Raw genomic sequence first — 26,416 nt, 5'->3', positions numbered from 1 at the left:
AAGGCCAGCCTCACCAGGGTGTGGCCTGGGCAGAGAGGGCAACCCGCCCGTGGGATGGAGCTGCAAGGTTCTGATGGTCTTCGTAGAATCACAGCTGGCTTGGCAGTTTCTTGGCAGTTTCTTGACCAAGCGGGAGACATAGATGGAGGCATGTTGTCTTCCAGGAAGGACACGGAGGTCCATATAAAAATTCTTTACTCTTATCCCACAGATGCGTGGTGGCATGGGAGTGCAGAAAAGGCAGGCCCCGCCATGGATGGTGGGAAAACCGCTGGAAAGATGCTGATCCATGGTGGCTGATCACCATGGTGAGATGGGTACCATACTAATGGTTCCATCCTCAACAGTGCTACCTGCATGATACAACTGTGGGCAGGACAGGCCAGGTCTATTCTCTGCCCTTCTGTTTGAGGCTTTGGAGACAGACAACTGCAGGCCCACTGGTTTTACTCATGGTCAGACTTCCCAGGACCTGGCCTTTCCTCTTCAATGTCACTGTCATTTCCCACAAACCCTATCCCTCACAACATTTGAGAAAGCTTTAGTTCAAAAATGTGGCTTCTTCCCCTATTCATTCATTTGGCAAAAACTTATTGGGCAGGCTGAGCAGTAGGCCCAGTAAGGAAATGCAGTCTTGGCTGGGCGCGGTGGCTCATGCCTGTAATCCCAGCACTTTGGGAGGCTGAGGCAAGGGATCACTAGAGTTCAGGAGTTTGAGACCAGCCTGGCCAACATGACAAAACCCCATCTCTACTAAAAATACAAAAAAAAAAAAAAAAAATGAAATGCAGTCTTGTCTTGTAGAACCCCAGGAAAGATTGCAGAGCATTCAAGCACTGCAGCAAGGGTGAGCAAAGATGGAGTAGAAAGGGACCTGATCCAGGTGTGGAGGGGTTAACACATCCTGCTTGAGTTGAGGCCTGAAAGAAGCTTTGGAATTTTTCAGGGGAAAAAAAGTGACGGGAAGGGCATTCCAGGCAGATGGAATGGTGCATGCTAACACACAGAGGATGGGAGAGTTCAGCACATTTAGCTTTAAGGTGCCAAGGACAGGGTACCGTAGCTCATGCCCATAATCCCAGCAATTTGGGAGGGTGAGACGCATGGATCACTTGAGCCCAGGAGTTAAAGACCTGCCTGGGCAATATGGCAAAACCCCATCTCTACAAAAATAAAAAAAAGTGGAAAAATTAGCCGGGCGTGGTGGCACATGCCTGTGGTCCCAGCTACTGGGGAAGCTAAAGTGGGAGGATGGGAGGATCCCTTGAACCCCGGAAGTCGAGGCTACAGTGAGTCGAGATCACGCACTGCATCCCAGCCTGGGTGACAGAGTGAGACATTGTATCCAAAAAAAAAAAAAAAAAATGTGCCAAGGAGTGGAAGGAGGAGAGGGCTGGTGTGAAGGGTTGAGAGGATTGCAGTTTGAGCTGAGCCAGAGAAATAAGCAGGTCCCAGGTTGCAGAGGGCCTTGTCTACCTGGTAAAACATTTAGGTTTTCTCCAGAGAGAGAAATGAAGGGCCACGGAACAGGCTTACCCAGTGGGATCACAGGATTTGTGTTTTAGAAAGGACACAGACAGCATGATGGAGTGGCATTGGAAGGCAACAAGCAGACCACTAAAGAGCCAGAATGTTGAGCTCCTGCCCCCAGCCATGGTGGGGGGAGGACATGAGTAGCAAGATTCTGCCTAAATTAATTATTAATAAGCGACGCAGTGATTCATCTATACCTTCCCCATTCCTAGCTTCATTTCCCCATCCAGCCCCTAGGAGCCCTGGCTTTGATTCTAGTCCGTTTCTGTTTCCTCCTTCCCTTAGCTGCCCTCTTCACTGGAATTCTCTAAGGTGCCTGTTCAGCCCTATGGAAACGGCTGCCAGATTCTTCTGTTTTCTTCATGGAAAGCTCCCAAGTTTTTCTCTCCAAAATCCCTTAGAAGTGCTTTGGCCAGTGGAAGAGAGGGGTCTTCAACGCCTTTCAAAGAGCAGCTAAGAAATAGTGGCTCAGTGAAGTTGCTAGTTATGGGAACGCCACCTGCTGTGGGAGCTGCCAGTGACGGGAAGCCCAAATCAGCAAGATGAGCCCCAGCCGCAGGCCTCACTTTCTGGCAGGCTCCACGAGCCAAGAGGTGTCCATGCCAAGTCCTCATTCCCATGGTGATGCCTTATGGGCTCCATCATGTTAGCCAGAATATACCCTGGGAGATTATACCTGGGAGACACGTAGCTCAACAAGTACGGAACATGTTTTCCCTGCTGGTATTGGGGGGACAGGATGAATATCTGTCTGATAAGCTCACTGAGATATGTTAGGCTTGTTCCCTGTGAATAATTTATATTTTGAGAAACCTAGTACTTTCAAATTCATACAATAATGAGCTGTGTTATATTAGGATTCTGTTGTATGTTCACCTATCAAAATTTATACCTTAAATACTCACACTCAATATGGAGAGATACAAAGATAATTTAGATATCATATATGATTAACTATAGAAAACACATATCTTTTTTTTTTTAAGAGACAGGGGTCTCACTGTGTTGCCCAGGCTGGTGTCAAACTCCTGGGCTCATGCAATTCTCCTACCTCAGGTTCCCAACATGCCGGGATTACAGGTGTGGGTAACCATGCCTGGTCAGAAAACACATATCTTAACACAATACACGATAATCACAATAGCAGGAAACATAAGTTTTGTTTTGTTTTGTTTTGTTTTTTTAATCAGAAAGGCAACATTTCCAGGTGAAAAATTTCCTCAGTGATGTAGGAAATGCCATCTTCTGTCATCAGCCCATCTCTAAATTCTCACTCTCACATTTGTTCATGTAGCTGCTACTCCTAATTCCAGATGAAAAATTCCTGTTGTTCAAAGGCAGAGCCGTTTGTAATTTATGCAACCCCTGGGTTCCATCAAAATGAAAAGAGTTACTGAAATAGAAGTTATTCTTATTGCCATGCCAACAGCAGACCCACAACCTCAGCTTACAAACACATTCTGTGCTAAAGCCCAAAGCACATACCCTCACGTGCCTCCATCAGAAAGATCTTTCCATTTCCTTCAAGAACAAACCTCCTTCACGTACAATATCCCTCCCAGTAGCATATGTAGGCCTCATTCCTCAGGGAGCTGGCAGGAACACACACACACACACACACACACACACACTCCTCCAGCACACACCTCCTTTCTCATTTTCCAGAGACCTGGGGGTGTGTGTGTGTGAATGTCTGAACTGATGACATATTGTGACAGAGGACGCAAGACAGTGAGGCACAGCCTCAAAGCAATGCAGGTCACAGCAATAGGCTTTATATAACCCAGAGCCATGGAGAGACCCAAAATAGTAGCCTCCCTGCTGCTCAGTTAGTCTCCTCCATCAACCAGGGATAAAATTAGAGCAGGCGCTGACGTGCACCTGCGTCTGCACAGGGACTCCAGGGAGACAGTGAGAACAGGCTCGACACTCTGCCATCGGCCACGCAGACTGCCAGATTTTTCAGACCCAATCTGTTACCAGACAGAACTCTGTGTGTGTGTGTGTGTGTGTGTGTGTGTGGTACACACACGCACGGGTGTACATGTGGGCCATGTGGAGCCCTGCTCTGAGAACATTTCAAGGGAATGGCTGGGAAGTTTGGCGGCATGGGGCATTTGAGAAGAATGTTCCAGGTTTTTTGGGGAGGAAGTCAGTCCCCACACCAGTCCCCATTTTACTTCATAGTTCCTTCTCGCCGCCCTCCCTACCGCTTCTCTCTGGCCTGTGTGGGGTCAAGTTTGGCTGGGAAGTCCTTCCTCTAAGACCTCGTTCTGCAAAACAAACAACAAACTAAAACAAAATCCTGCTGTGTTTATTTCAATTCAACCAAACACACACAGTCTGGAGAGTAAAAGCTTGTGCCAAGAGGTCCAGAGGAGAGACAGGCTGGTGAATGTGGCCGACTGTTCTGCAGGCCCCGGGCCCCCACTTTGCCTGGAAGCCATGAATGCCACTTACAGGTGGGACTGGCAGAAATCCTGTCCTGCCGAGGCAGCAGGTGATTTGTTCTTTTTCTGCTTGAGGGAAAACAGGGCAGAATAATTTTTTCCCCCAAAAGATGCACAGTTAAAGGTTAGTCATTTTGGTCACTACGTACCAGATATGATACAAATTTCAAGGGAGGAAGCATGGCTGACCCCAGGAACCAGAGACCAGATAAATAGGTACAAACTAGATGGAATGAGACAAGATTATGTTTGGTTTTGTTTTTAGGAAAGAGCCGTCATCCCACACTATGACCTCTGAAATTCTACTATTATACATTAATTTTGGGAAGTTTATGTTCTTGGACTTCCCTTTTAAGTAAATACTTTAGAAGCTGGCCATGGTGGCGCGTGCATATAGTCCTAGCTATTTGGGAGACTGAGGTGGGAGGATTGCTTGAGCCCAAGAGTTCAAGGTTACAGTGAGCTACAATCATACTACTGCACCCCAGCCCACTGGGTGACAGAGCGAGACGGCCTCTCTAAAAAAGTTTTTGGCCAGGTGCAGTTACTGGCCAGCTACTCGGGAGGCTGAGGCAGGAGGGTCGCTTGAGCCCAGGAGGTTGAGGCTGCAGTGAGCAGTGACTGTGCCACTGCACTCCTGGCTAGGTGACACAGCGAGACCTTGTCTCAAAAAAAAAAAAAAATGTGGGGGGCTGGGCGCAGTGGCTCACGCCAGTAATTCCAGCACTTTGGGAGGCTGAGGCAGGTGGATCACGAGGTCAGGAGATCGAGACCAGCCTGGCCAACATGATGAAACCCTATCTCTACTAAAGATACAAAAATTAGCCAGGCGTGGTGGCACACGCCTGTAATCTCAGCTACTCCAGAGGCTGAGGCAGGAAAATCACTTGATCCAGAGAGTCAGAGGTTGCAGTGAGCCGAGATCGCGCCACTGCACTGCAGCTTGGTGACAGTGCAAGCCTCCATCTCAAAAAAATAAATAAAAAATAAATAAATTTAAGAAGAAAAAAAACACCTTAGTGAGTGGTAATATATTCAACTATTTCACATGGAGGTATCCATAATTTATCCTTTTCCTTTTAAGGTAACCCAAATAAATCCTGGATTCCCAAATAGCCCAGGATCTGTGCAGTATCATTTTCAAAAAACAAAACAACATACACACACATGTGAGAGCACACACACACACACACACACAATAATCTAATTTTTAATGGCCGGGTGTGGTAGCTCACACTTGTAATCCCAGCATTTTGGGAGTTCAAAATGGGTGGATTACCCTAAGGTCAGGAGTTTCAGACCATCCTGGCCAACATGGCGAAACGCCGTCTCCACTAAAAATACAAAAAATTACCTGGGCGTGGTAACACATGCCTGTAATGCCAGCTCCTCGAGGGGCTGAGGAAGGAGAATCACTTGAACCCAGGAGGCAGAGGTTGCAGCGAGCCAAAATCGAGCCACTGCACTCAATCCTGGGCAACAAGAGCGAAACTCTGTCTCAAAATAAAATAAAATAAAATAATTTTTAAAATAATTCCCATTTTTATTTAAATATTGAGAAAAGCAACAAAAAGGATCTGACAGCAAGCAAAGCCACACTCTGAACTTCCCCTTTCCCTCCTCCAAGTCTTTTTTTTTTTTGAGACGGAATCTTGCTCTGTCACCCAGGCTGGAGTGCAGTGGTGTGATCTCAGCCCACTGCAACCTCCACTTCCCAGGTTCAAGCAATTCTCCTGCCTCAGCCTCCCGAGTAGCTCGGACTACAGGTGCGTGCCACCACACCCAGCTAATTTTTGTATTTTTATTTTATTTTATTTTATTTATTTACTTTTTTGAGACAGAGTCTTGCTCTGTCACCAGGCTGGAGTGCAGTGGTGCGGTCTTGGCTCACTGCAACCTCTGCCTCCCGGGTTCAAGCGATTCTCCTGCCTCAGCCTCCTGAGTAGCTGGGATTACAGGCACACAACCACACCCGGCTAAATTTTGTATTTTTAGTAGAGACGGGGTTGCACCATGTTGGTCAGGCTGCTCTCAAACTCCTGACCTCGTGATTTGCCCGCCTTGGCCTCCCGAAGTGCTCGGATAACAGGCGTGAGCCACCACGCCCGGCCCCCTCCTCCTCTGAGCCCTTTAAAAATTCCAGACACCCATAGTGTGTCTCTCTCCCTTAGCTCTCCCTCTCTCAACCTCTCCCTTAGCTCTTTATTTTTGTGTCAATTGACCAGCATCTCTGGCTTCTTTTAGTCCTCTCCAATCTGCTCACTCTTTGGCTTCTTCAAGCACAAAAAGGAAGCAGCCGAGGCTGACTCAGTAAGCAAGAATCTGTTCCCCCTTCAAAGTCCAGGCGTAAGGGTTCAGAGACAGTGCGGCTACTCACCCTGCTAGACCGACAGGGCTGTGGGGCTGTGGCGGGTGGGGTGGGGGAGATCTCTGAGGAAAGGACTTTGCTAAAGGAGATAGGAAGGAAGCGGGTGGAGAAATGGAGTGGAGGGAACTTCAAAGTGAAATTTCTGTCGTTGGACAGTTTTTGTCTTTGGCCTACCTTGTACAGTCACCAAGAGTTGAGACCAAGAGCTTATTGAAAGTACACGGTACTTTGTCTTAGTATTCTGTCCACCTTTTCTGTACTCTCTACCGGCTTTCAACCTCTGGTCTCACTATCCCCACTGAACATTGGCCCCACTGAACAGCCCCGCTGCTACTGAACAGGTTTCTTCGTGCCCTTTGTTCATGAAGAAACTTTGTTCTTGACTTTCTCTTTCTTTCTTTTTTTTTTTCTGTTTTTTTGAGATGGAATCTCTCCCTGTCACCCAGGCTGAAGTGCAGTGGCACAATCTCTGCTCACTGCAACCTCCGCCTCCCGGGTTCAAGCAGTTCTCCTGCCTCAGCCTCCCTAGTAGCTGGGATTACAGGTGCACACCACCATGCCCAGCTAATTTTTGTATTTTTAGTAGAGACAGGGTTTCACCATGTTGGCCATCAGGGTCTCAAACCCCTGACCTCAGATGATCCGCCCACCTCAGCCTCCCAAAAGTGCTGGGATTACAGGCATGAGCCACCGCACCCGGCCCCATCTCTCTTTCCATAATGTTCTTTCCTCTCTGCCCTTTCTCCTACCCACTTGTCTCCCTTCTTGGCAGCCTAGAGAACTTAAATTCATTCTTCAGTACTCAGCTCAAAGGTTACCCACCCTGGCACTTTCCCCTTCCCTTCCCTCTCCCCGTCTCACACATGGTATGCAGAATTCTAAGACGGCCTCCAAGATTTCTGTCTCCTGGTATACACATCTTACATAATCCCCTCTCCTTGAGTGTTGGCAGCATTTGTGAATATGATGGGATGTCACTCTCTTGATTATGGTAAAAAGGATTTTGCAGATATAATTAAGGTCCCTAATCAGCTGATTTTGGGTTAATCAAAAGGGAGTTTAGTCTGGCTAGGTCTGTCCTAATTAGGGGAGACCTTCAAAAAGGGACTAGGGGCCAGGCATGATGGCTTATGCCTATAACCCAGCACTTTGGGAGGCAAGAGGACCTCTTGAGCCCAGGGGTTCTAGAACAGCTGAGGCAGCATAGGAAGACCCCCATCTCTACAAAGAAAAAATTGTTTTAATTAGCCAGGCATGGTGGCATATGCCTGTAGTCCCAGCTACTTGGGAGGCTGAGCGGGAGGATGGCCTAAGCCCAGGAGTTCGAGGCTGCAGTGAGCTGTGATCGCATCACTGCACTCCAGTCTGGGTGACAGAGTGAAACCCTGTCTCAAAAATAAATAAATAGCCAGGCACGCTGGCTCATGCCTGTAATCCCAGCACTTTGGGAGGCCGAGGCAGGTGGATCACCTCAGGTCAGGAGTTTGAGACCAGCCTGGCCAACATGGTAAAACCCCATCTCTACTAAAAATACAAAATTAGCTGGGCATGGTGGTACATGCCTGTAATCCCAGCTACTCAGGAGACTGACATGGGAGAGTCACTTGAACCCAGGAAGTAGAGATTGGAGCAAGCCAAGATCATGCCATTGCACTCCAGCCTGGGCAACAAGAGCAAAACTCTGTCTCAAAATAAATAAATAATAAAACCCTGAAAACAAAAAGGGACTAGGATCCTCCCTGAAGTCAAAGAGAATTTCCTGCTAGTCTTGAAGAAGAAAGCTGCCACCTTATGAGAGGATCTGTGAAGTGGGCCATGTGACAAAGACTTGAGGGAAGCCTCTAGTTGATAAGAGTGGCCCCTGGTGACAGCTACGAAGACAACAAAGGCCTCAATCATACAGATGCAAGAAACTAAATTCTGCCAACAATCACGTGAGCCTGGAAGAGGACCTCAACCTCCAGAAAGAAATGCAACCCGGCAGACACCTTGATTGTCAGCTTGTGAGACCCTGAGCAGAGGACTTGGTTCAGCCATACCTGTACCCCTGACACATGGAAACTGTGAGATAATACATTGTTGTTGCTTTAAGCTGCTAAATTGTAGTAATTTATTACATAGTAGTAGAAAACTAATACCACCACCCCTCCCAAGAATTCTTCATCTTCTGGATTCTGTAGCACATTGCACTCATCAGTATTATAACCCTCCCTACACCATATCATACTTATCCCCCACACATCTGCCACCCTACTGTCACTGCAATCCCAGGCCCAGTCTTCTTTGGGCGTGGTACCAAGTATCTGGGAGCTAATAGGTAGGAAGTAATACATGCTTGTTGAATTAATGTCATGCAAACCCAAAATTGGCTGCTATCTCCACTGCCTGAGTATTTTTAACAGAGGTAATCTTTTCTTTTTCTTTTCCTTTCTTTTCTTTTCTTTTTTTTTTAGACCAAGTCTCACTCTGTTGCCCAGGCTGGTGTGCAGTGGTGTGATCTCAGCTCACTGCAACCTCTGCCTCCTGGGTTCAAGCGATTCTAGTGCCTCAGCCTCCCGAGTAGCTGGGACTACAGGCGTGAGTTACCACGCCCAGCTAATTTTTGTATTTTTAGTAGAGACAGGGTTTCACCATGTTGACCAGGCTGGTCTCGAACTCCTGACCTCAGATGTTCCACCCAGCTTGGCCTCCCAAAGTGCTGGGATTACAGGTGTGAGCCACCATGCCCGGCCAGAGGTAATCTTTCTGACATCTTGTGTATGTGTAGGGCTGGCTCAGTTGTCCATAACATTTTGTATGTACATACATAGATTTAATTATTAATTTAATGAATTCTATAGTAGCCCCTAAAAGAAGATACGGTTTCAGATTTCCCCTCTGGTTTTAGGCTATAACATTTCTCTTGAATGTTCTGAGAATATCAGATCCTCCATGACAATGTCTTTAAAATTGTGTCGAGTAACACTAACCCTTAAATGGGCTGTGGGCAGCTGTCAAGTTTCAGGCCTCAACTCTTGGCAAGACATTGTCTCTCTCAGAGGCCTTTAAGAATGTCTCCAAAGCACACTACAGTGTATCTGCTGAACTGTTAGCCAACAGCCTCTGTATCTCATGGGCAGGTATCAGTTTCATTGTTGTAATATCCCCTCAACAACCATTGCAATGGCCAGGACATGTGGCCTGGCCTGTGGTTCAGAAACATAGTCACTGTAGCCATATATGACCCCAGAAACAGGGAACAGGTCTATGAGGTTGATTTGCCTGATTCCTACTCCACCCCCACATATGTGTATGCACACACACAGACACATACATGCATGTGTGCACACACACCCATATACATGCATGTGTGCACACACATGCACCCACCTTATTGGCGCCACTGATAATATAAAATACCTGTAACAAGGGACAGAACTTTTTATTTTTCTATGTGTAAGAAGATTTATGGGGTAAAAGCTCCTGAATGGGCCGGGCGCGGTGGCTCGTGTCTGTAATTCCAGCACTTTGGGAGTCTGAGGCAGGTGGATCACAAGCTCAAGAGATCAAGACCATACTAGCCAACATGGTGAAACCCCATGTCTACTAAAAATACAAAACTTCGCTGGGCGTGGTGGCGCACTCCTATAGTCCCAGCCACTAAGGAGGCTGAGGCAAGAGAATTGCTTGAACCCTGGAGGTGGAGGTTGCAGTGAGCCAAGATCACGCCTGGGAAACAGAGCGAGACTCCAGAAAAAAAAAGAAAGAAGAAGAGAGAGAGCGAGAGAAAGAAAGAAAAAAGAAAGGAAGGAAGGAAGGAAGGAAGGAAGGAAGGAAGGAAGGAAGGAAGGAAGAGATGAGGGATTTCTCAAGGATCAGCGTATCTAAGCCAAAGGCCTTGGGGGAAGGGAGAGAAAGGAAGTGCGGGGCTTGGCAGGCACCTCTCCCTCCCTGCCTTTGATTCAGACATTCCTGGTGCTTACTGGGTGTAGACACTTTTCTCTCAGCCTGCTTCCTTGTAGGCAAAATGGGTGTAATAATCGCACTCACCTCATGGGGTTATTTTAAGAATTATATGAAACAATGCATGTTAGGCAGACAATTCAAGGCTCAGCACACAGAAAGCCACCCTTTAGCTATTACCATTATTTGACCTGTAATCAGGCTCAAAGAGTGTCTTTTAGGGTCTCAAAAATTGGGTGCAAATTGGCTCTCCTCAGTAGTTGGTGGTCGCTCATCAGGTGTTTAGGACGTCTGCAAAGTAAGGAGGTCTGACAGACTCCTCATTGTAAGCTGTTCCCTAGTCACTCCGCCCCCATACCGGGAGTGGCAAGGGAGGCATTTGGCAAGAAACCCAGCAGTGAGACAATAGGTGTGAAAGATGAACAGGAAGTGTGGTTTGGAAGCAAGTGCTAGCACCAAACCACTCATGGAGAACACCTAATCTGGCCGCTGATTGGGCGCTGAGCCATTACTCATATCAAGCTTCAATGGGAAGGTTTGTATCCATGCCCAAACTTACAGCACACGGACCTTCACCAGGGAGATTGACTGAACTGGTGACCAAGGGCTCCCTTGAGACAGCATGGCCTTTGGCCTTCCAGGTTCAAATCCTAGGTCGCTCAGTTACTACCTGAGGCACATTATTTAACCTCTTGGAGCCCCAGCTGTCTTATCTTTGAAACAGGCATGGCTGTTGGGAGGGTTAGTGGAGATCACATGGAAAGAGTCTAGCACAGGGCCTGGCCCACTCCATAAATGCGAGCTCCCTCCCATTTCCCCTCCCAGGCATCTGAGACACCCCTCCACCCCTTCCTTGTCTCCTCACTGAAGACAGTTAAGCATGCTGTCTGGGGATGACGCCAGTTCTTGATTATTTGATATTGCCACACATCTGGCCTTATCACTGACTATTGAATATAAGACTGGCTGCCCTCTGCTCCACCTGGCTCCTTCCGGCCAGGTGGCTTCTCCTGACGCACTTGGACAACAGTGAAGGGTTGGGCCAGGTCGCCTGGTGGCACCAGGGTTGATGTGAAAGAGTTTTTCCTCAATATTCCAAACTTAAGAGAAGGAATGACTTCAAAAATGCATATGTATCTGCATGCTGAAACACACACCTTTGAGAAGTTTCCTTCCTTTGAGTACCCAGACTGCAATTGTTCTGACAAGTGCCCTGCCTGATCCTCCCTCTGAACACTTTCGTAGTTCCCAAGCTTCTCTTCCAGATAATCTGGGGTTCCTGTTTCTCAGCTCATCTCCTAAATGTTGGGGTTCTAGGAGATTCTGCCGTCAGTGCCCCCACCCACCATGCTCTCTGCATGACCTCAACCGCAGCCATACCCTGCTGAGTTCCGAATCCATCTGCCTGGCTCTTCTGCCCACACATCTGCATACACAGCTGCCTCCATTTCCACCTGGTGGTTCTTAGACTTAACGTGTACAAAACAGAAAGACTGATCTTCTCAACACACACCTAATTCTTCTATATTCTGTGCCCCAGTAAATGGCATGTCCTGCAAACCCAGAAGCATAAGCAAATCTCTTGATCTCCCTCTTCTGTTAATTCTATTTCCTTAGTATCTCTTGACTGTATCCCCTCCTTCCCATCTACCTTCCGACTCTGCATTCTGGCTGCCGCTGTATCTCCCCTGTAACACGGGAACCACGGCCTCAGTGGGCTCCTTGCTTCTAGTCGTTGTTCTCCACCATTGCCCCTAGAGACAACTTTCTAAAATGTAAATCTGATGGCACGCCTCCTCTTACTTAAAAATCTCTCGGCCAGGAGCGATAGCTCACGCCTGTAATCCCAGCACTTTGGGAGGCTGAGGTGGGCAGATCATGAGGTCAGGAGATTGAGACCAGCCTGACCAACATGGAGAAATTCCGTCTCTACTAAAAATACCAAAATTATCCGAGCGTGGTGGTGCATGCCTGTAATCCCAGCTACTCGGGAGGCTGAGGCAGGAGAATCGCTTGAACCCGGGAGGCGGAGGTTGCAGTGAGCCAAGATTGTGCCATTGCACTCCAGCCTGGCAACAAGAGTGAAACTCTGTCTCAAAAAAAAAAAAAAAAAAAAAAAAACAAAACCTCTCAAGGGCCCTTTCTCAGTCAGGGTCCAGACGGGGAACTGAAATCACACCAGCTATTGTAACACATTGTAACAGGGTCAGTTTAAGATAAAGAATTGTTTACTAGGTCCAAAACAAAAAAGAATTGTTAACTTCAACTTGCAAAGTGAAATGACAAAGAGAACACTGAGGTATCACTGAGGCAGCAACTGCAGGAAACAGCTACTCCTCCTCCCAGGACTGTGGGAACAAAGGGAAAAAGGTGGGATTATTCATTTAGGGAGGAGGGATCCATGGCTTTAATGATAAGAAACAAACTAGTATGACATGCCAAGTCCTCGTGGTCTGTCCCCTGCTTTCTTCCTGGCTTTCTCTGTAGTCACAGCACCGGCTTCCTCATCCTCAACCCAGGCTGAGCCACTCTGCTCTCACCACTCCATGCTTTTTACATGTGCAGCTGCTGCCTGGAACACTGTTCCTCACCCTTTTTCCTGGTAACTCACCATTTATTCAGAAGACTTTGCTGACCGCTGCCCCACTTCAGGCTGAGTTCAGTAGCCCCCTTTCTTTTCTTTTCTTTTCTTTTTTTATTTTTTTGAGACGGAGTTTCACTCTTGTTGCCCAGGCTGGAGTGCAATGGCACAATCTCGGCTCACTGCAACCTCCGCCTCCCGGGTTCAAGCGATTCTCCTGCCTCAGCCTCCTGAGTAGCTGGGATTACAGGTAAATGCCACCATATCTGGCTAATTTTTTGTATATTTTAGTAGAGACAGGGTTTCACCATGTTGGTCAGGCTGGTCTCGAACTCCCGACCTCAGGTGATCTGCTCACCTCAGCCTCCCCAAGTGCTAGGATTATAGGCGTGAGCCACCGTGCCCAGACTCAGTGGCCCCCTTTCTTTTATTTTTTTGAGACAAGGTCTTGCTCTGTCACCCAGGCTAGGTGCAGTGGCACGATCTCAACTCACTGCAGCCTCAACCTCCCGGGCTCAAGCAATGCTCCCACGACAGCCTCCCAAGTAGCCAGGACTACAGGCACGTGTCACCATGCCCAGCAAATATGTAAATGTTTTGTAGAGACGGGGTTTCACCATGTTGCCCAGGGTGGTCTTAAACTCCTAGACTTAAGCCATCCACCTGCCTCAGCCTCCGAAAGTGCTGGGATTACAAGTGTAAGCCACCGTGCCCAGCCTCAGTGGCCCCCTTTCTTAAGGGCACCCATAACATGCTGGTCATATCACTACCACATCACACTGTATCATCATTGTCAGTTTAGTCATCTACGAGCTCCATGGGACAGGACAGGGGCAGTCCCTTTTTTCTCTTTGCCCCTCCAGTTTTCAGTATTGGCAGGTACCATGCACTCAATACATTGTTGAGTATTAAAATCAAACCCATGTCGCCTCTCATATAAATAAATAGTATTCTCCTGCCTGATTTCCCCACCAAATCCAACCTTCCTAAGGGCCAGCTCTGGTCCTATCTCTCTAATAATCAAAAAATCTTCAGTGGCTCCCCATTGTCTGTGGAATAAAGTCCAAACTCCTTAGCATGCCATGTCTGGTGTTGTCTCTGACCTTGCTATCTAGGCTTATTGCCCCCTACACCCCTGCATGCACCACCCCTGCCAGGCTCCTCCCATGCCAGGCCACTCTATTTCCTCAGCACCTTGGACTCTGTCCCTCTGGATCAGAGTTCACTCTGTTACATTCACCAGGAATACCTTTTGGGGCTACCTTTCCCTGTTGCAATTCTCACCAACCTTCAGGGCCTGGTTCCTAGACCATCTGCCTCAAGAATCCTTCCTGCATCCTCCTGAAGCAGTGGAGGATCAAGTCTCGAATGTTGAACAGGACCTTTATATCCCTATGGGGTCGGTCTAGCTTCTACTTACTAGTCTCACCTTCTCTCTTCCCACTCACCTCTTTGCTCTGTCTGCCCTAGAATGCTGGCCTTCTCTGGGCTCCTGACATGTGCCAGGCTGTTCCATGCTGCTCAGCCATTGTGCATGCTGTTCCTTCTGTCTGGAAGGCTGTCCTGCTCACTCTTCACCCACCTCACTTTCCTGACCCCAGACCATGTGAGCGCTCTCTATTGGCATTCTGTGTGTGACCTTTTATTCAGTTGTGTCTCCCGGCTCTGCTGGACTCTATACTGCATGAAAGAAGAACCTGTGTGTATCTTTTTACTTATTATTATTATTATTATTATTTTAAATGGAGTTTCGCTCTTGTTGTGCAGGCCGGAGTGCAATGACGCGATCTCGGCTCACCACAACCTCTGTCTAACAGGTTCAAGTGATTCTCCTGCCTCAGCCTCCCGAGTAGCTGGGATTACAGGCATGCGCCAACACACCCAGCTAATTTTGTATTTTTAGTAGAGATGGGGGTTTCTCCATGCTGGCCAGGCTGGTCTCGAATTCCTGACCTCAGGTGATCCGCCCGCCTCAGCCTCCCAAATTACTGGGATTACAGGCATGAGCCACTGCACCTGGCTACTTTTTATTATTTTTATTTTTATTTTTTGAGATAGATTCTCGCTCTGTCACCCAGGCTGGAGTGCCGTGGAACAAATCCGGCTCACTGCACCTTCTGCCTCCCAGGCTCAAGCAATCCTCCCACCTCAGTCTGCTGAGTAGCTAGGATTACAGGCGTGCACCACCACTCCTGGCTAATTTTTTTGTATTTTTAGTAGCGATAGAGTTTCACCATGTTGGCCAGGCTGGTCTCGAACTCCTAACCTCAGGTGATCCACCCTCCTCGGCCTCCCAAAGTGCTGGGATTACGGGTGTGAGCCACCATGCCCAGCCCTGTGCGTGTCTTGTTATCATTCTATCCCTAGTGCTTAGCACAGTGCCTCGGCATACCAGATGCTCAAAAATGTTTATTCACTAACAAGTTTCTCCATTTATACCACTCTCAGCAATCTTCAGCAAAATGGTTATTTGTATATACATACTTTTCCCCATCTTGATCATAAGCTGCCTTTTTTTTTTCTTTTTTTTTTTTGAGACAGGGTTTCACTCTGTTGTCCAGGCTGGAGTGCACATTCTTGGCTCACTGCAGCCTCGACCTCCTGGGCTCAAGCAATCCTCTCACCCTCAGCCTTCTGAGCAGCAGGGACTGCAAGAGCATGCTACTACACCCAGCTAATTTTTTGTATTTTTTGTAAAGACAGGGCTTTGTCATGCTGCCTAGGCTGGTCTCAAACTCCTGAGCTCAAGCAATCCACCCGCCTCAGCCTCCCAAAGTGCTAGGATTACAGGGATAAGCCACCACGCCTAGCCATAGCTGCTTTTTAAATAAAAATTTTAAAATACCTTTTTGTTTTGTTTTGTTTTGAGCAGGAGTCTTGCTCTGTTGCCCAGGCTGGAGTGCAGTGATGCCATCTCGACTCACTGCAACCTCTGCCTCCCAGGTTCAAGCGATTCTCCTGCCTCAGCCTCCCGAGTAGCTGAGATTACAGGCGCCCGCCACCACGCCTGGCTAATTTTTGTATTTTTAGTAGAGACGAGGTTTCACCATGTTGGCCAGACTGGTCTGGGACTCCTGACCTCAAGTGATCCTCCCGCCTCAGCCTCCGAAAGTGCTAGGATTACAGGTGTGAGTCACCGCAGCTGGCCAAAAATACCTTTTTATTATGGACATTTTGAAAGATACACAAAAGTCAAAAAATAATGTAATAACCCCCCTTTTCCATCATGCTACCTCGATAGTCATCAACATTTGGCCAGTTGTATTTCATCTGTCCTCCTTTTTTTTCTGCATTATTTAAAAGTACATCTCAGACATCATGAATCAAACACTTCTTGAGAGCTGATGTGTCTTGTTTATGTTTCTCATAGCCTTTAGCTTAGTATCTGGCCCCTAACAGATGACAATTGTTAACTGAATTAATCAAGGAAAAATGTGATTCATTCATTCAAAAATTCATTCAACAAATACTTATCGAGCAGCCACTATATACCAGACACTCTTCTAGGCATTGGGGATAGATTCTAGTGGAAGGACACAGGAATTAACAAATGAATGAATGAATAAATGACAAAATTTTAATTTTTTTTATTTTTTTGAGACAGAGTCTCACTCTGTCACCCAGGCTGGAGTGCAGTGGTGCGATCTCAGCTCACTGCAAACTCTGCCTCCTGAGTTCAAGCAATTCTCCTGCCTCAACCTTCCAAGTAGCTGGGATTACAGGCTTGCACCACCACACTGGCTAATTTTTGTATTTTTAGTAGAGGTAGGGTTTCACCATTTTGCCTAGGCTGGTCTCGAACTCCTGAGCTCAGGCAATCCATTTACCTTGGCCTCCCAAAGTGCTGGGATTATAGGTGTGAGCCACTGCACCCGGCCAAAATGACAAAATTTTAAAGAGCACATTACTGCAGATTACCTGGGGCAAAAAAGAAAGAAAGAAAGAAAGAAAAAACCCCATAGTGATAAGTGGTATGCAAATAATTAAAACAGGTGAATGTGATAGCAAGTGATTAAGTGGCTACTTAGAACAGGTGGTTAGGGAAAGCCTCTCTGAGAAGGTGACCTTTATACTGCGTCTTGAATGGCAAGAAGGAACCAGCCGTGGGAAACTGAGTGAGAAAAGCAGTCCAGATGGAAAGAATAGCAACTGCAGTGTCCCTAAGGCAGAGCCAGCTTGACTGAGGAACAGAGAGAAAGGCAGTGTGGCTAGAGTGTGGGGGTGGGGGAAGTGGCAGGAGTGAGGTCTGAGAAGCAAGCAGAGGCCACATCCTGTAGGGATTAAGGGTTTTATTGAAGGTTTGTTTGGAATCCATTGGAGGCTTTGCAGGGGAGTGGTACAATCTGTTTAAAAGATCATTTTGCAGGCCACGTGCGGTGGCACATGCCTGCAATCCCAGCACTTTGGGAGGCTGAGGCAGGTGGATCCCTTGAGGTCAGGAGTTTGAGATCAGCCTGGCCAACACGGTGAAACCTCATCTCTACTAAAAATACAAAAATTAGCCAGGTGTGGTGGCACGTGCCTGTAATCCCAGCTAGTCAGGAGACTGAGGCAGGAGAATCACTTGAGCCTGGGAGGTAGAGGTTGTAGTGAGTAGAGATCGTGCCACCACACTCCAGCTTGGATGACAGAGTGAGACTCCATCTCAAAAGAAAAAAAAAAAAGATCATTTTGCAGCCTGTGCAATATATCAGACCCTGTCTCTACAAAAAAACAAAATAAAAAATTAGCTGGGGCCAGGCGCAGTGGCTCACGCCTGTAATCCCAGCACTTTGGGAGGCCGAGTGGGCGGATCACAAGGTCGATTTCATCCTGGCCAATATGGTGAAACCCCGTCTCTATTAAAAATACAAAAATAAAAATTAGCTGGGTGTGGTGGTGCACACCTGTAGTCCTAGCTACTCAGGAGGCTGAGGCAGGAGAATCGCTTAAACCTGGCAGGTGGTGGTTGCAGTGAGTCGAGATCATGCCATTGCACTCCAGCCTGGGTGACAGAGCGAGACTCTGTCTCAAAAAAAAAAAAAAAAATTAGCTGGGCACATGCCTGTCGTCCCACCTACTTGCAAGACTGAGGCAGGAGGATCACTTGAGCCCAAAACGTCAAGGTTGCAATGAGCTGTGATCACACCACTGCACTCCAGCCTGGACGACAGCAAGACTCAGTGTCAAAAAAATTTAATAAATAAAAATACTTTTTAAAAAATAAAAGATCATTTTGGCTGTGGTGTGGAAAATAAGGCATATGGTGGCAGGAAGACCAATGAAAAGGCAATTGCAAAAGTTTAGGAAAGAATGATGGTGTTTTAGGCCAGGTAGGAGCAGCAAAGATGGAGAGAAATGGAAGACACAGGAGATGTGTTGGAGGCAGAGTGGATGGGTCTTGCTGACGGATTCGATGTGGAGGTGAGGGAAAGTGTCAAGGATGATTCCTGAGAGAAGGAAGGCCACTCTTACAGACTAAGGGGCACCAGTGACGGGGAGGAGGCAGTCGGGGGTTGCAGCTAGTGAACAGCAGTGTGGGCATACATGACACCAGGTGGAGTCAGCCAAGCTCACACAGTTTTACTTCAGAAGCTTCAGCACCAGCCTCAGGTTCCTCGTCTGTAAAATGGCCATGACAATAACATCCTGAGCATTTCATTTCAAAGTTAAATGAGAAGGTGCATGAAGGGTCAGTGGTGAGCTAATGCATAGCGAATGTCCTTACCCATTTCCTCTTCCTAGAATGCACCCTCCCACCATGAGCTTCGGTCGTCTGCGGAGCCGTCCTGGGGAGTGAGTGTACTTCCCTTGCTCGTCGGGGAGTGTCATACTCCCCAGGGAGAACCCGATTCACCCACTCACTGGTTGGGTAATTCTTGTACTTTTGGTACTCCCCGCAGGTGGGGGTGGGACAATAGGGAAATCGTTGCCCCAGGGCTAAGGTTTTTTTAGGGGATGAGTGAGACCCAGGATTCTTGGGGTCCTGGACTTCCCCAAAAAAGGGTAAGAATGAGAAGGGAGCAGGAAGAGTAGGAGGCTGTGGGTGCTGCTCCTCTGTTTATGTGGGATCCAGGGAGGCAGGAACCCTAGAGACCGGGGGCTCTCTGCTCATGGCTCCTCCCCTGGTCCAGTGATTCAATGAACAGACAGGGCCCCAGGAACTTGCCTTGGCTTGTACTTGGGGAAATGCTTCCGGATCTCCTATAACTAGAGTCAGAGAGCAGGGGCCAGGCCACCTAAAAGTGGCTCTCCCCACTGTCTCCCTCCTGGCTCCCCAGACAGCACAAGTGCTAACCTTTTTAAAAGTTATATATGTATATGTATGTGCATATGTAAGTATATATACACACATATGTCATATTTTGTAAGTATGTGTATGTATAGAAAGACTAAAAAACAGACATTAAAATGTTAAAGGTAGATTTTCTCTAGGTGGCGGAATTGTGAATTATTTTTATCTGTGATTTTTCTGTATTTTCTGCAATGTGTTTTTTCCCAAAAGGGCAAAATATTACAACTAAAGAACTTCTAAAATATCTTTCTTTCAAAGTGCTCAAAATCTTCCATGATTCTGATCTCTCCCTGAAACCCTCAGCATGGGGAGAATTTGTATAAGAGTGATAGTAAAGATCATTCATTTTTTTTTTTTTTTTGAGACCGAGTCTCGCTCTGTCACCTAGGATGGAATGCAGTGGCACGGTTTCGGCTCACTGCAACCTCTATCTCCCAGGTTCAAGCGATTCTCCTGCCTCAGCCTCCCAAGTAGCTGGGATTACAGGTGCCCACCACTACACCCAGCTGCTCTTTGTATTTTTTTTTTCTTCTTTTTTTTTTTTTGGAGATGGAGTCTCGCTCTGTTGCCCAGGCTGGAGTGCAGTGGCGCAATCTCAGCTCACTGCAAGCTCTGCCTCCCAGGTTCATGCCATTCTCCTGCCTCAGCCTCCAGAGTAGCTGGGACTATGCATGCCCGCCACCACACCCAGCTAATTTTTTGTATTTTTGTAGAGACGGGGTTTCACTGTGTTAACCAGGATGGTCTCGATCTCCTGACCTCGTGATCCACCCGCCTTGGCCTCCCAAACTGCTGGGATTACAGGCATGAGCCACCAAGCCCAGCCTCCTCTTTGTATTTTTAGTAGAGACAGGGTTTCACCATGTTGGCCAGGCTGGTCTCAAACTCTTGACCTCAAGTGATCTGCCCACCTTGGCCTCCCAAACTGCTGGGATTACAGGCATGAGCCACCACGCCTGGCCCATTCATTCTTTTATTTAACAAATATTCATGTGCTTAATGTGTATTATTTCTGGACTCTATAGGAATAAAAGATGTTTAGGATACAGTTCCTGTCCTTTTTTTTTTTTTTTTTGATACTGAGTCTCACTCTGTTGCCCAGGCTGGAGTGCAGTGGCGTGATCTCGGCTCACTGCAAACTCCGCCTCCCAGGTTCAAGCGATTCTCCTGCCTCAGCCTCCTGAGTAGCTGAGATTACAGGCATGCGCCACCATGCCTGGCTAATTTTGTATTTTTAGTAGAGACGGGGTTTCACCACATTGGCCAGGCTGGTCTCAAACTTCTAACCTTGTGATCCACCCCCCTTGGCCTCCCAAAGTGCTGGGATTATAGGCGTGAGCCACCGTGCCCAGCCCTGTCCTCTTTTTAATTTAGATTAAAAAAAAATTAGGCTGGGCAGTGGCTCATGCTTGTAATCCCAGCACTTTGGGAGGCCAAAGCAGGAGGATTGCATGAGGCCAAGGGTCCAAGACCAGCCTGGGCAACATAGCAAGACCCCACCTCTACAAAAATAAAAAATTAGCAAAAAAAAAAAAATTAAAGTAGAAAAAGGCAAGGAAATGAATGAATAATGTGGAAAATTAGGGGTCCTGAGGAGGATGACATAACTACCATCTGGAGACATTAAAAGTTATTGTATGCAAGAAATGGGATTTTTGGCTGGGCGAGGTGCCCACACCTATAATATCAGCACTTTGGGAGGCTGAAGTGGGCAGATCACTTGAGGCTAGGAGTTCAAGTCCTGCCTGGGCAACATAATGAGAACCTTCTCTACAAAAAAAAAGAAAGAAAGAGTAGCCAGATGTGATGGCATGCTCCTGTAGTCCCAGCTACTCAGGAGGCCAAGGCGGGAGGATAGCTTGAGCCCTGGAGGTTGAGGTTGCAGTGAGCTATGGGGTAACCACTGCACTCCAGCCTGTGTGACAGAGCGAGACCCCATATCAAAAGAAAAAGAAAAAAAGAAATAGAATTTCTGAGCCTCAAGGGGTGGATAAGACTTGGAGAAGTGGAGCAGGTGGAAGGGCATTCCAGGAAAGGTCAATGACATAAGCAAAGACACTGAGGCAGAGATGTGCCAGGGTAGTTTGGAAAATAGCAAGTAAAGGACATTGACTCTCTTGACTGTCATGGCTAACAAGTAATGGTTTACCATATATGCATATAGGTGTATATATATATACATATATATATATACATATATATATGTGTATATATATATATACATATATATATATATATTCCCTTGGGAGTTTTGCTCACAGTGATCCTATAAAGTAGATGGGGCAGTAGCATGCTCCCATTTCATAGATGAGGAAACTAAAAGTCTGCTGAGACAATGGCTTCTATCTGAGGCCTCCAAGGCGAAGTGGAAGATATGGAAAGATAAAGTTTTCAGATCTCCTAACCCCATGGGTGCTCACACCTGGGAAAGAACCTGTGGATACAGACGGAAGGTTTCTCATCAAGAAGAAAACCAAGGCACTAAGGATATGGAGCAGCATTCCGTTACTCATAAATCAATGACCAAACCAACATGCCCTCTATGTGCATATAGGCTGTACATCATTGCTTGAGCATAGAGAAAGGTATAGAAAACTATATACCATGCTGTCAACATTGATTTGGGTGGAGGAAGGTACAGGAAAAGAGAGAAGGAAGGTGGGAAAAAAGAAATACTGAATAAAAAGTTTTCAAGAACACAGAAAAAGCATAAAGATGTTTGTTGGAGGCATAGTTTATAATCACAAAACTTGAACAACTAAAATGTTTAGGTATAGATTTTAGTTAAAATACTTATAGCACAGTATTCATGCCATCAGAAAGCTTTCTTGCCCTTAAAAATGATGAAGAGACTCATCAGTTTTCTAATTATGTTTAAAAAATAAAATAAAATCACCAATTTCCAATCATATTCAAAAATAAATAAAAATGATAAAAAGCACATATAATTATCAACATTAAATGATGTTTAGAGAAAAAAATTTTTTTTTTTTCGGAGACAGACTCTCATTCTGTCGCCAGGCTGGAGTGCAGTAGCGCAATCTCAGCTTACTGTAACCTCTGCCTCCTGGGTTCAAGCAATTTTCCTGCCTCAGTCTCCCGAGTAGCTGGGATTACAGGCGTGCGCCACTATGCCCAGCTAATTTTTGTATTTTTAGTAGAGACGGGGTTTCATCATGTTGACCAGGATGATCTCGATATATTGACCTCGTGATCTGCCTGCTCGGCCTCCCAAAGTGCTAGGATTACAAGCGTGAGCCACCACACCCGGCCACTTTGCAGTTTTTCTAAATTAAATTAATTTTTTTAACAAGCAGATTGCTTTTTAAGATAAGGAAAGTTAACAAGGATTCTAATCTGCTTTTGAGTTACATTTTCTGGGCGGGCACGGTGGCTCACGCCTGTAATCCCAGCACTTTGGGAGGCCAAGGCTGGCGGATCACGAGGTCAGGAGTTCGAGACAAGCCTGGCAACATGGTGAAACCCCATCTCTACTAAAAATACAAAAATTAGCCGGGCAAGGTGGCAGGTGCCTGTAATCCCAGCTACTCGGGAGGCCGAGGCAGGAGAATTACTTGAACCTGGGAGGCGGAGGTTGCAGTGAGTGGAGATGACGCCACTGCACTCCAGCCTGGGTGACAAGAGCAAGACTCCGTCTCAAAAAACAATAATAATAAAATAAAATAAATTACATTTTCTTAGTTGCTGGACTTAATCTCAGGCATTCTCCTTCCTTTGTTTTACTAATTGCTCTGCTGGTGCACCTGCCCACGTGGCACACCACTTCCATCTCGCACGGTTGCTGCCAGCTCTGTGCACTTCCTAAAATGTCTCACCAGGGAAGAAAGACATCCTGTGGCCCATCCTGGGGCTTATTCACAACAGATCCTACAGCCCCAAAATAAACAGCCAGGGTGTTTCCTCTTCCTAAAGGGGAAGCAGAAGCTCCTGGTGAGCAGAGGGAAGGGTGAGCCCTGTCTAGACCACCATCCCGGGGGAATTCTGTCCACACAGTTCCCCATGGAAATCCCCAAGGCCTAGAGCAGCTCTGCTGACTCAGGCCATTCTAATTGTGTCTCGGAAGCCGGCCAACCTTCCCTCTCCAGCACCCTCCATCCCATACCTCCTGAGGAAGGCAAAAGATCCCAGAGGCACCTACCTGGGTGCAGGGTGAGCTTCCAAAAGAGAGTCTGCTTAGGTAAGGTAATGGGTCCAATTAGAGTTTCCTTGATTGATTGGGCTTTCAGGTCTCACCTTGAGCACTGCCTGGAGATAATCCTCTGCTCCCATCTCTGGGAACTTCCCTGGCTGGGGTATGGCCCAAAGGGACTCCGAGAGTAGCCGCATTTTACTGGTGCACGTAAATTGCTCCATGTTCATTTCTGAGTAAAAGAATCAAGTGCAGTGCATGGGCAATTTACCCCTCAGGTTATATTTGGCAATGTCTAGTGACATCTTGGGTCATCACAACTGTGTGCTACTGGCATCCAGTAAACATTCTCCAATGCTCAGAATAGCACACAGCTCCTCCTGACCCTACCAAATAATTAACCAGCCCTAAATGCCAATAATGCAGAGATTGGGAAACCCTGGTCTAAGGTATGCCCTGTACTTAATAGATGCAAAGAAAGGGGGCACTAGGGAATCCCAAGACTTGGGGATATCTGGAAGATCCACTGGGAGAAGGATTTTCCTAAAGAATATGAGCAATGTTTCCAAACTGCTGGCTCCCACCAAAAACATGGTATATTTCTATTTCTTTTTTTTTTTCTTTTTTGAGATGGAGTCTTGCTCTGTCACCCAGGCTAGAGTGCAGTGGCACGATCTCAGCTCACTGCAACTTCCGACTCTCTGGTTCAAGAGATTGTCCTGCCTCAGCCTCCCGAGTAGTTGGGATTACAGGCACGTGCCACCACACCCAGCTAATTTTTGTATTTTTAGTAGAGACAGGGTTTCACCATGTTGGCCAGGATAGTCTCGATCTCCTGACCTCGTGATCTGCCCACCTTGGCTTCCCAAAGTGCTGGGATTACAGGCGTGAGCCACCGTGCCCAGCCTATTTGAAAAAGACTTTTAAAAGCTATTATGCTATAGGTAGTTTTTTTTTTTTTTTTTTTTTTTTTTTTTTAGTTTAGAGGCAGGGTCTCTCTCACTCTGTCATCCAGGCTGGAGCGCAGTGAAATGATCATGGCTTACTGCAGCCTCAACCTTCTAGGCTCAAGCTATCCTCTGGCCTCTACCTCCTGAGTAGCTTGGACTACAGGCACGCACCATCACATCACGCTAATTTTCTATTTTTTATAGAGATGGGGTCTCACTATGTTGCCCAGGCTGGGTTCAAGCAATCCTCCTCCTGCCCAGCCTCCCAGAGTGCTGGGATTACAGGCATGAGCTGCCGTGCCTGGCCACAAGTACTTTTTTTTTTTTTTTTTTTTTTTTTTGAGACAGAGTCTCACTCTGTAGCCCTGGCTGGAGTGCATTGGCGTGATCTGGGCTCATTGCAGCCTCCACCTCCAGGGTTCAAGCGATTCTCCTGCCTCATCCTCCTGAATAGCTGAGACTGCAGGCGCTCACTGCCGCACCCAGCTAATTTTCGTATTTTTAGTGGAGACAGGGTTTCACCATGTTGGCCAGGCTGGTCTCAAACTCCTGACCTCAAGTGATCTGCCCACCTCAGCCTCCCAGAGTGCTGGGATTACAGGTGTGAGCCACCGTTCCAGCCACTTTTCATATTTTTAAGGAAAAAAAAAGCATATGGGAAAGGATAGGGGATGGAAGGAGAAAAATCTGGATTCTGGCCACTAGCTTTGCTCTGATTCCGAGCACTTGGTAATTAGACATAGACTCTTCTGTCAGGAATCTGGCAAATAAAACAAAAGAATAGGATCCATATTTGTTATGTTAACCCTTGTAATTGTCTGGAAGCTTGACCATGACTGAAAGTATATCAACACAAGACAAAGTGAACTAAAAATTTAATAACATTCTGGTTCATTTAACTAACAGGTGGTCAAATGTCTTTAGTTGAAGTTGCATCCGTGAACATTTGAATTAACTATGGCTGCAGTGATAACACTTGCCAGATCTTTGCTTTACTTCTCCCTGCAAATCCTGGGTATTTACTTGGGCATCTTGAGCCTCTGGTAAAATGCTATTGCATGTCCTCCTTCGACTCTCTTCCCAAGAGCTGCTTTGATTCGACAAGCCTCCACTGGGCCCTTCAAATGTGCCCTGCAGTGTAGTAGTTGCTGTGGATACACTCATAGTACGTGGATGCTAATTTGGGATTAGTATGGCATTTTGAGACAGAAGGCTTGAAAAAAATGGTACTGCCTCTAATGGAAGAGGACACTAAGTGAGTGAGTGGGAGCTGGGTTGGTCTGGAAGACAATGACTCAGGACATGAGGTGATCAGGGCATCCCAGTGGAAAATGTTTATGAAGTTGTTGGAGCTGAAGGGTTGGATCTTAGGTGAGAATATGAGCTCAAGAACTAAATGTGGAAGTCTTCCACGTAAAGGTGAGTCCACTGAGAAGGGGAGAAAATAGAACAGAAGCCCACCAGCTAAACCTTGAGGTGCAATTCAGAGATGAAAGGTAGGAGGAGGCTAAGAAAGCAGCCAAGGAGATGAGTAAGAACAACTGGAGAAATAGGAAGAAAGCCAGGAGAGCTCAGCACTATTGCAGTTTAGAGTGAAGTGTGTTTTGCTCTGCTTTTTTGTTGTTGCTGTTTTTATTTTTATTTTATTTTATTTTATGAGACAGGGTCTCCTTATGTTGACCAGGCTGGTCTTCAACCCATGAGCTCAAATGATCCTCCTGCCTCAGCCTCCCAAGTAGCTGACATTCCAGACATATGCCGCCATACCGGCTTTGTTGGATTTTTGTTTTTGTTGTTGTTGTTTGGTTTTTGAGACAGGGTTTCACTCTGTCCCCCAGACTGGAGTGCAGTGGCACAATCATGGCTCACTGCAGCCTCCACCTCCCAGGCTCAAGTGGTCTTCCCACCTCAGCCTCCCAAGTGGCTGGGACTACAGGCAAGCACCATCACACCAAGCTAATTTTTAAATTTTTTGTGGAGATGGGTGTCTCTTTATGTTGCCCAGGCTAGGGTTTTATTTTTATTTTTATTTTTAGATGGAGTCTCGCTCTGTCACCAGGCTGGAGTGCAGTGGCACGACCGTGGCTCACTGCAACCTCCACCTCCCAGGTTCAAGCAATTCTCCTGCCTCAGCCTCCTGAGTAGCTGGGATTACAGGCACACGCCAC

General features: G+C 46.9%; 1 long non-coding RNA gene across 1 annotated transcript in view; it reads right to left on the bottom strand.

Moving 5' to 3' along the window:
• LOC129136991 (uncharacterized) overlaps positions 1–23,577 on the bottom strand; it is a 52,659-nt gene extending 29,082 nt beyond the window's left edge. Inside the window, exon 1 of the long non-coding RNA XR_008539050.2 lies at positions 23,308–23,577. This is a non-coding gene — a long non-coding RNA (uncharacterized LOC129136991). The remainder of the gene's footprint in view (positions 1–23,307) is intronic.
• Positions 23,578–26,416: the final 2,839 nt, after the last annotated feature.

This window comes from Pan troglodytes, chromosome 15, assembly GCF_028858775.2.
Source record: "Pan troglodytes isolate AG18354 chromosome 15, NHGRI_mPanTro3-v2.0_pri, whole genome shotgun sequence".
NCBI lineage: Eukaryota > Metazoa > Chordata > Mammalia > Primates > Hominidae > Pan > Pan troglodytes.
The sequence above is the reverse complement of the archived record's forward strand: the minus strand, read 5'-3'. Positions and strand labels throughout refer to the sequence as shown.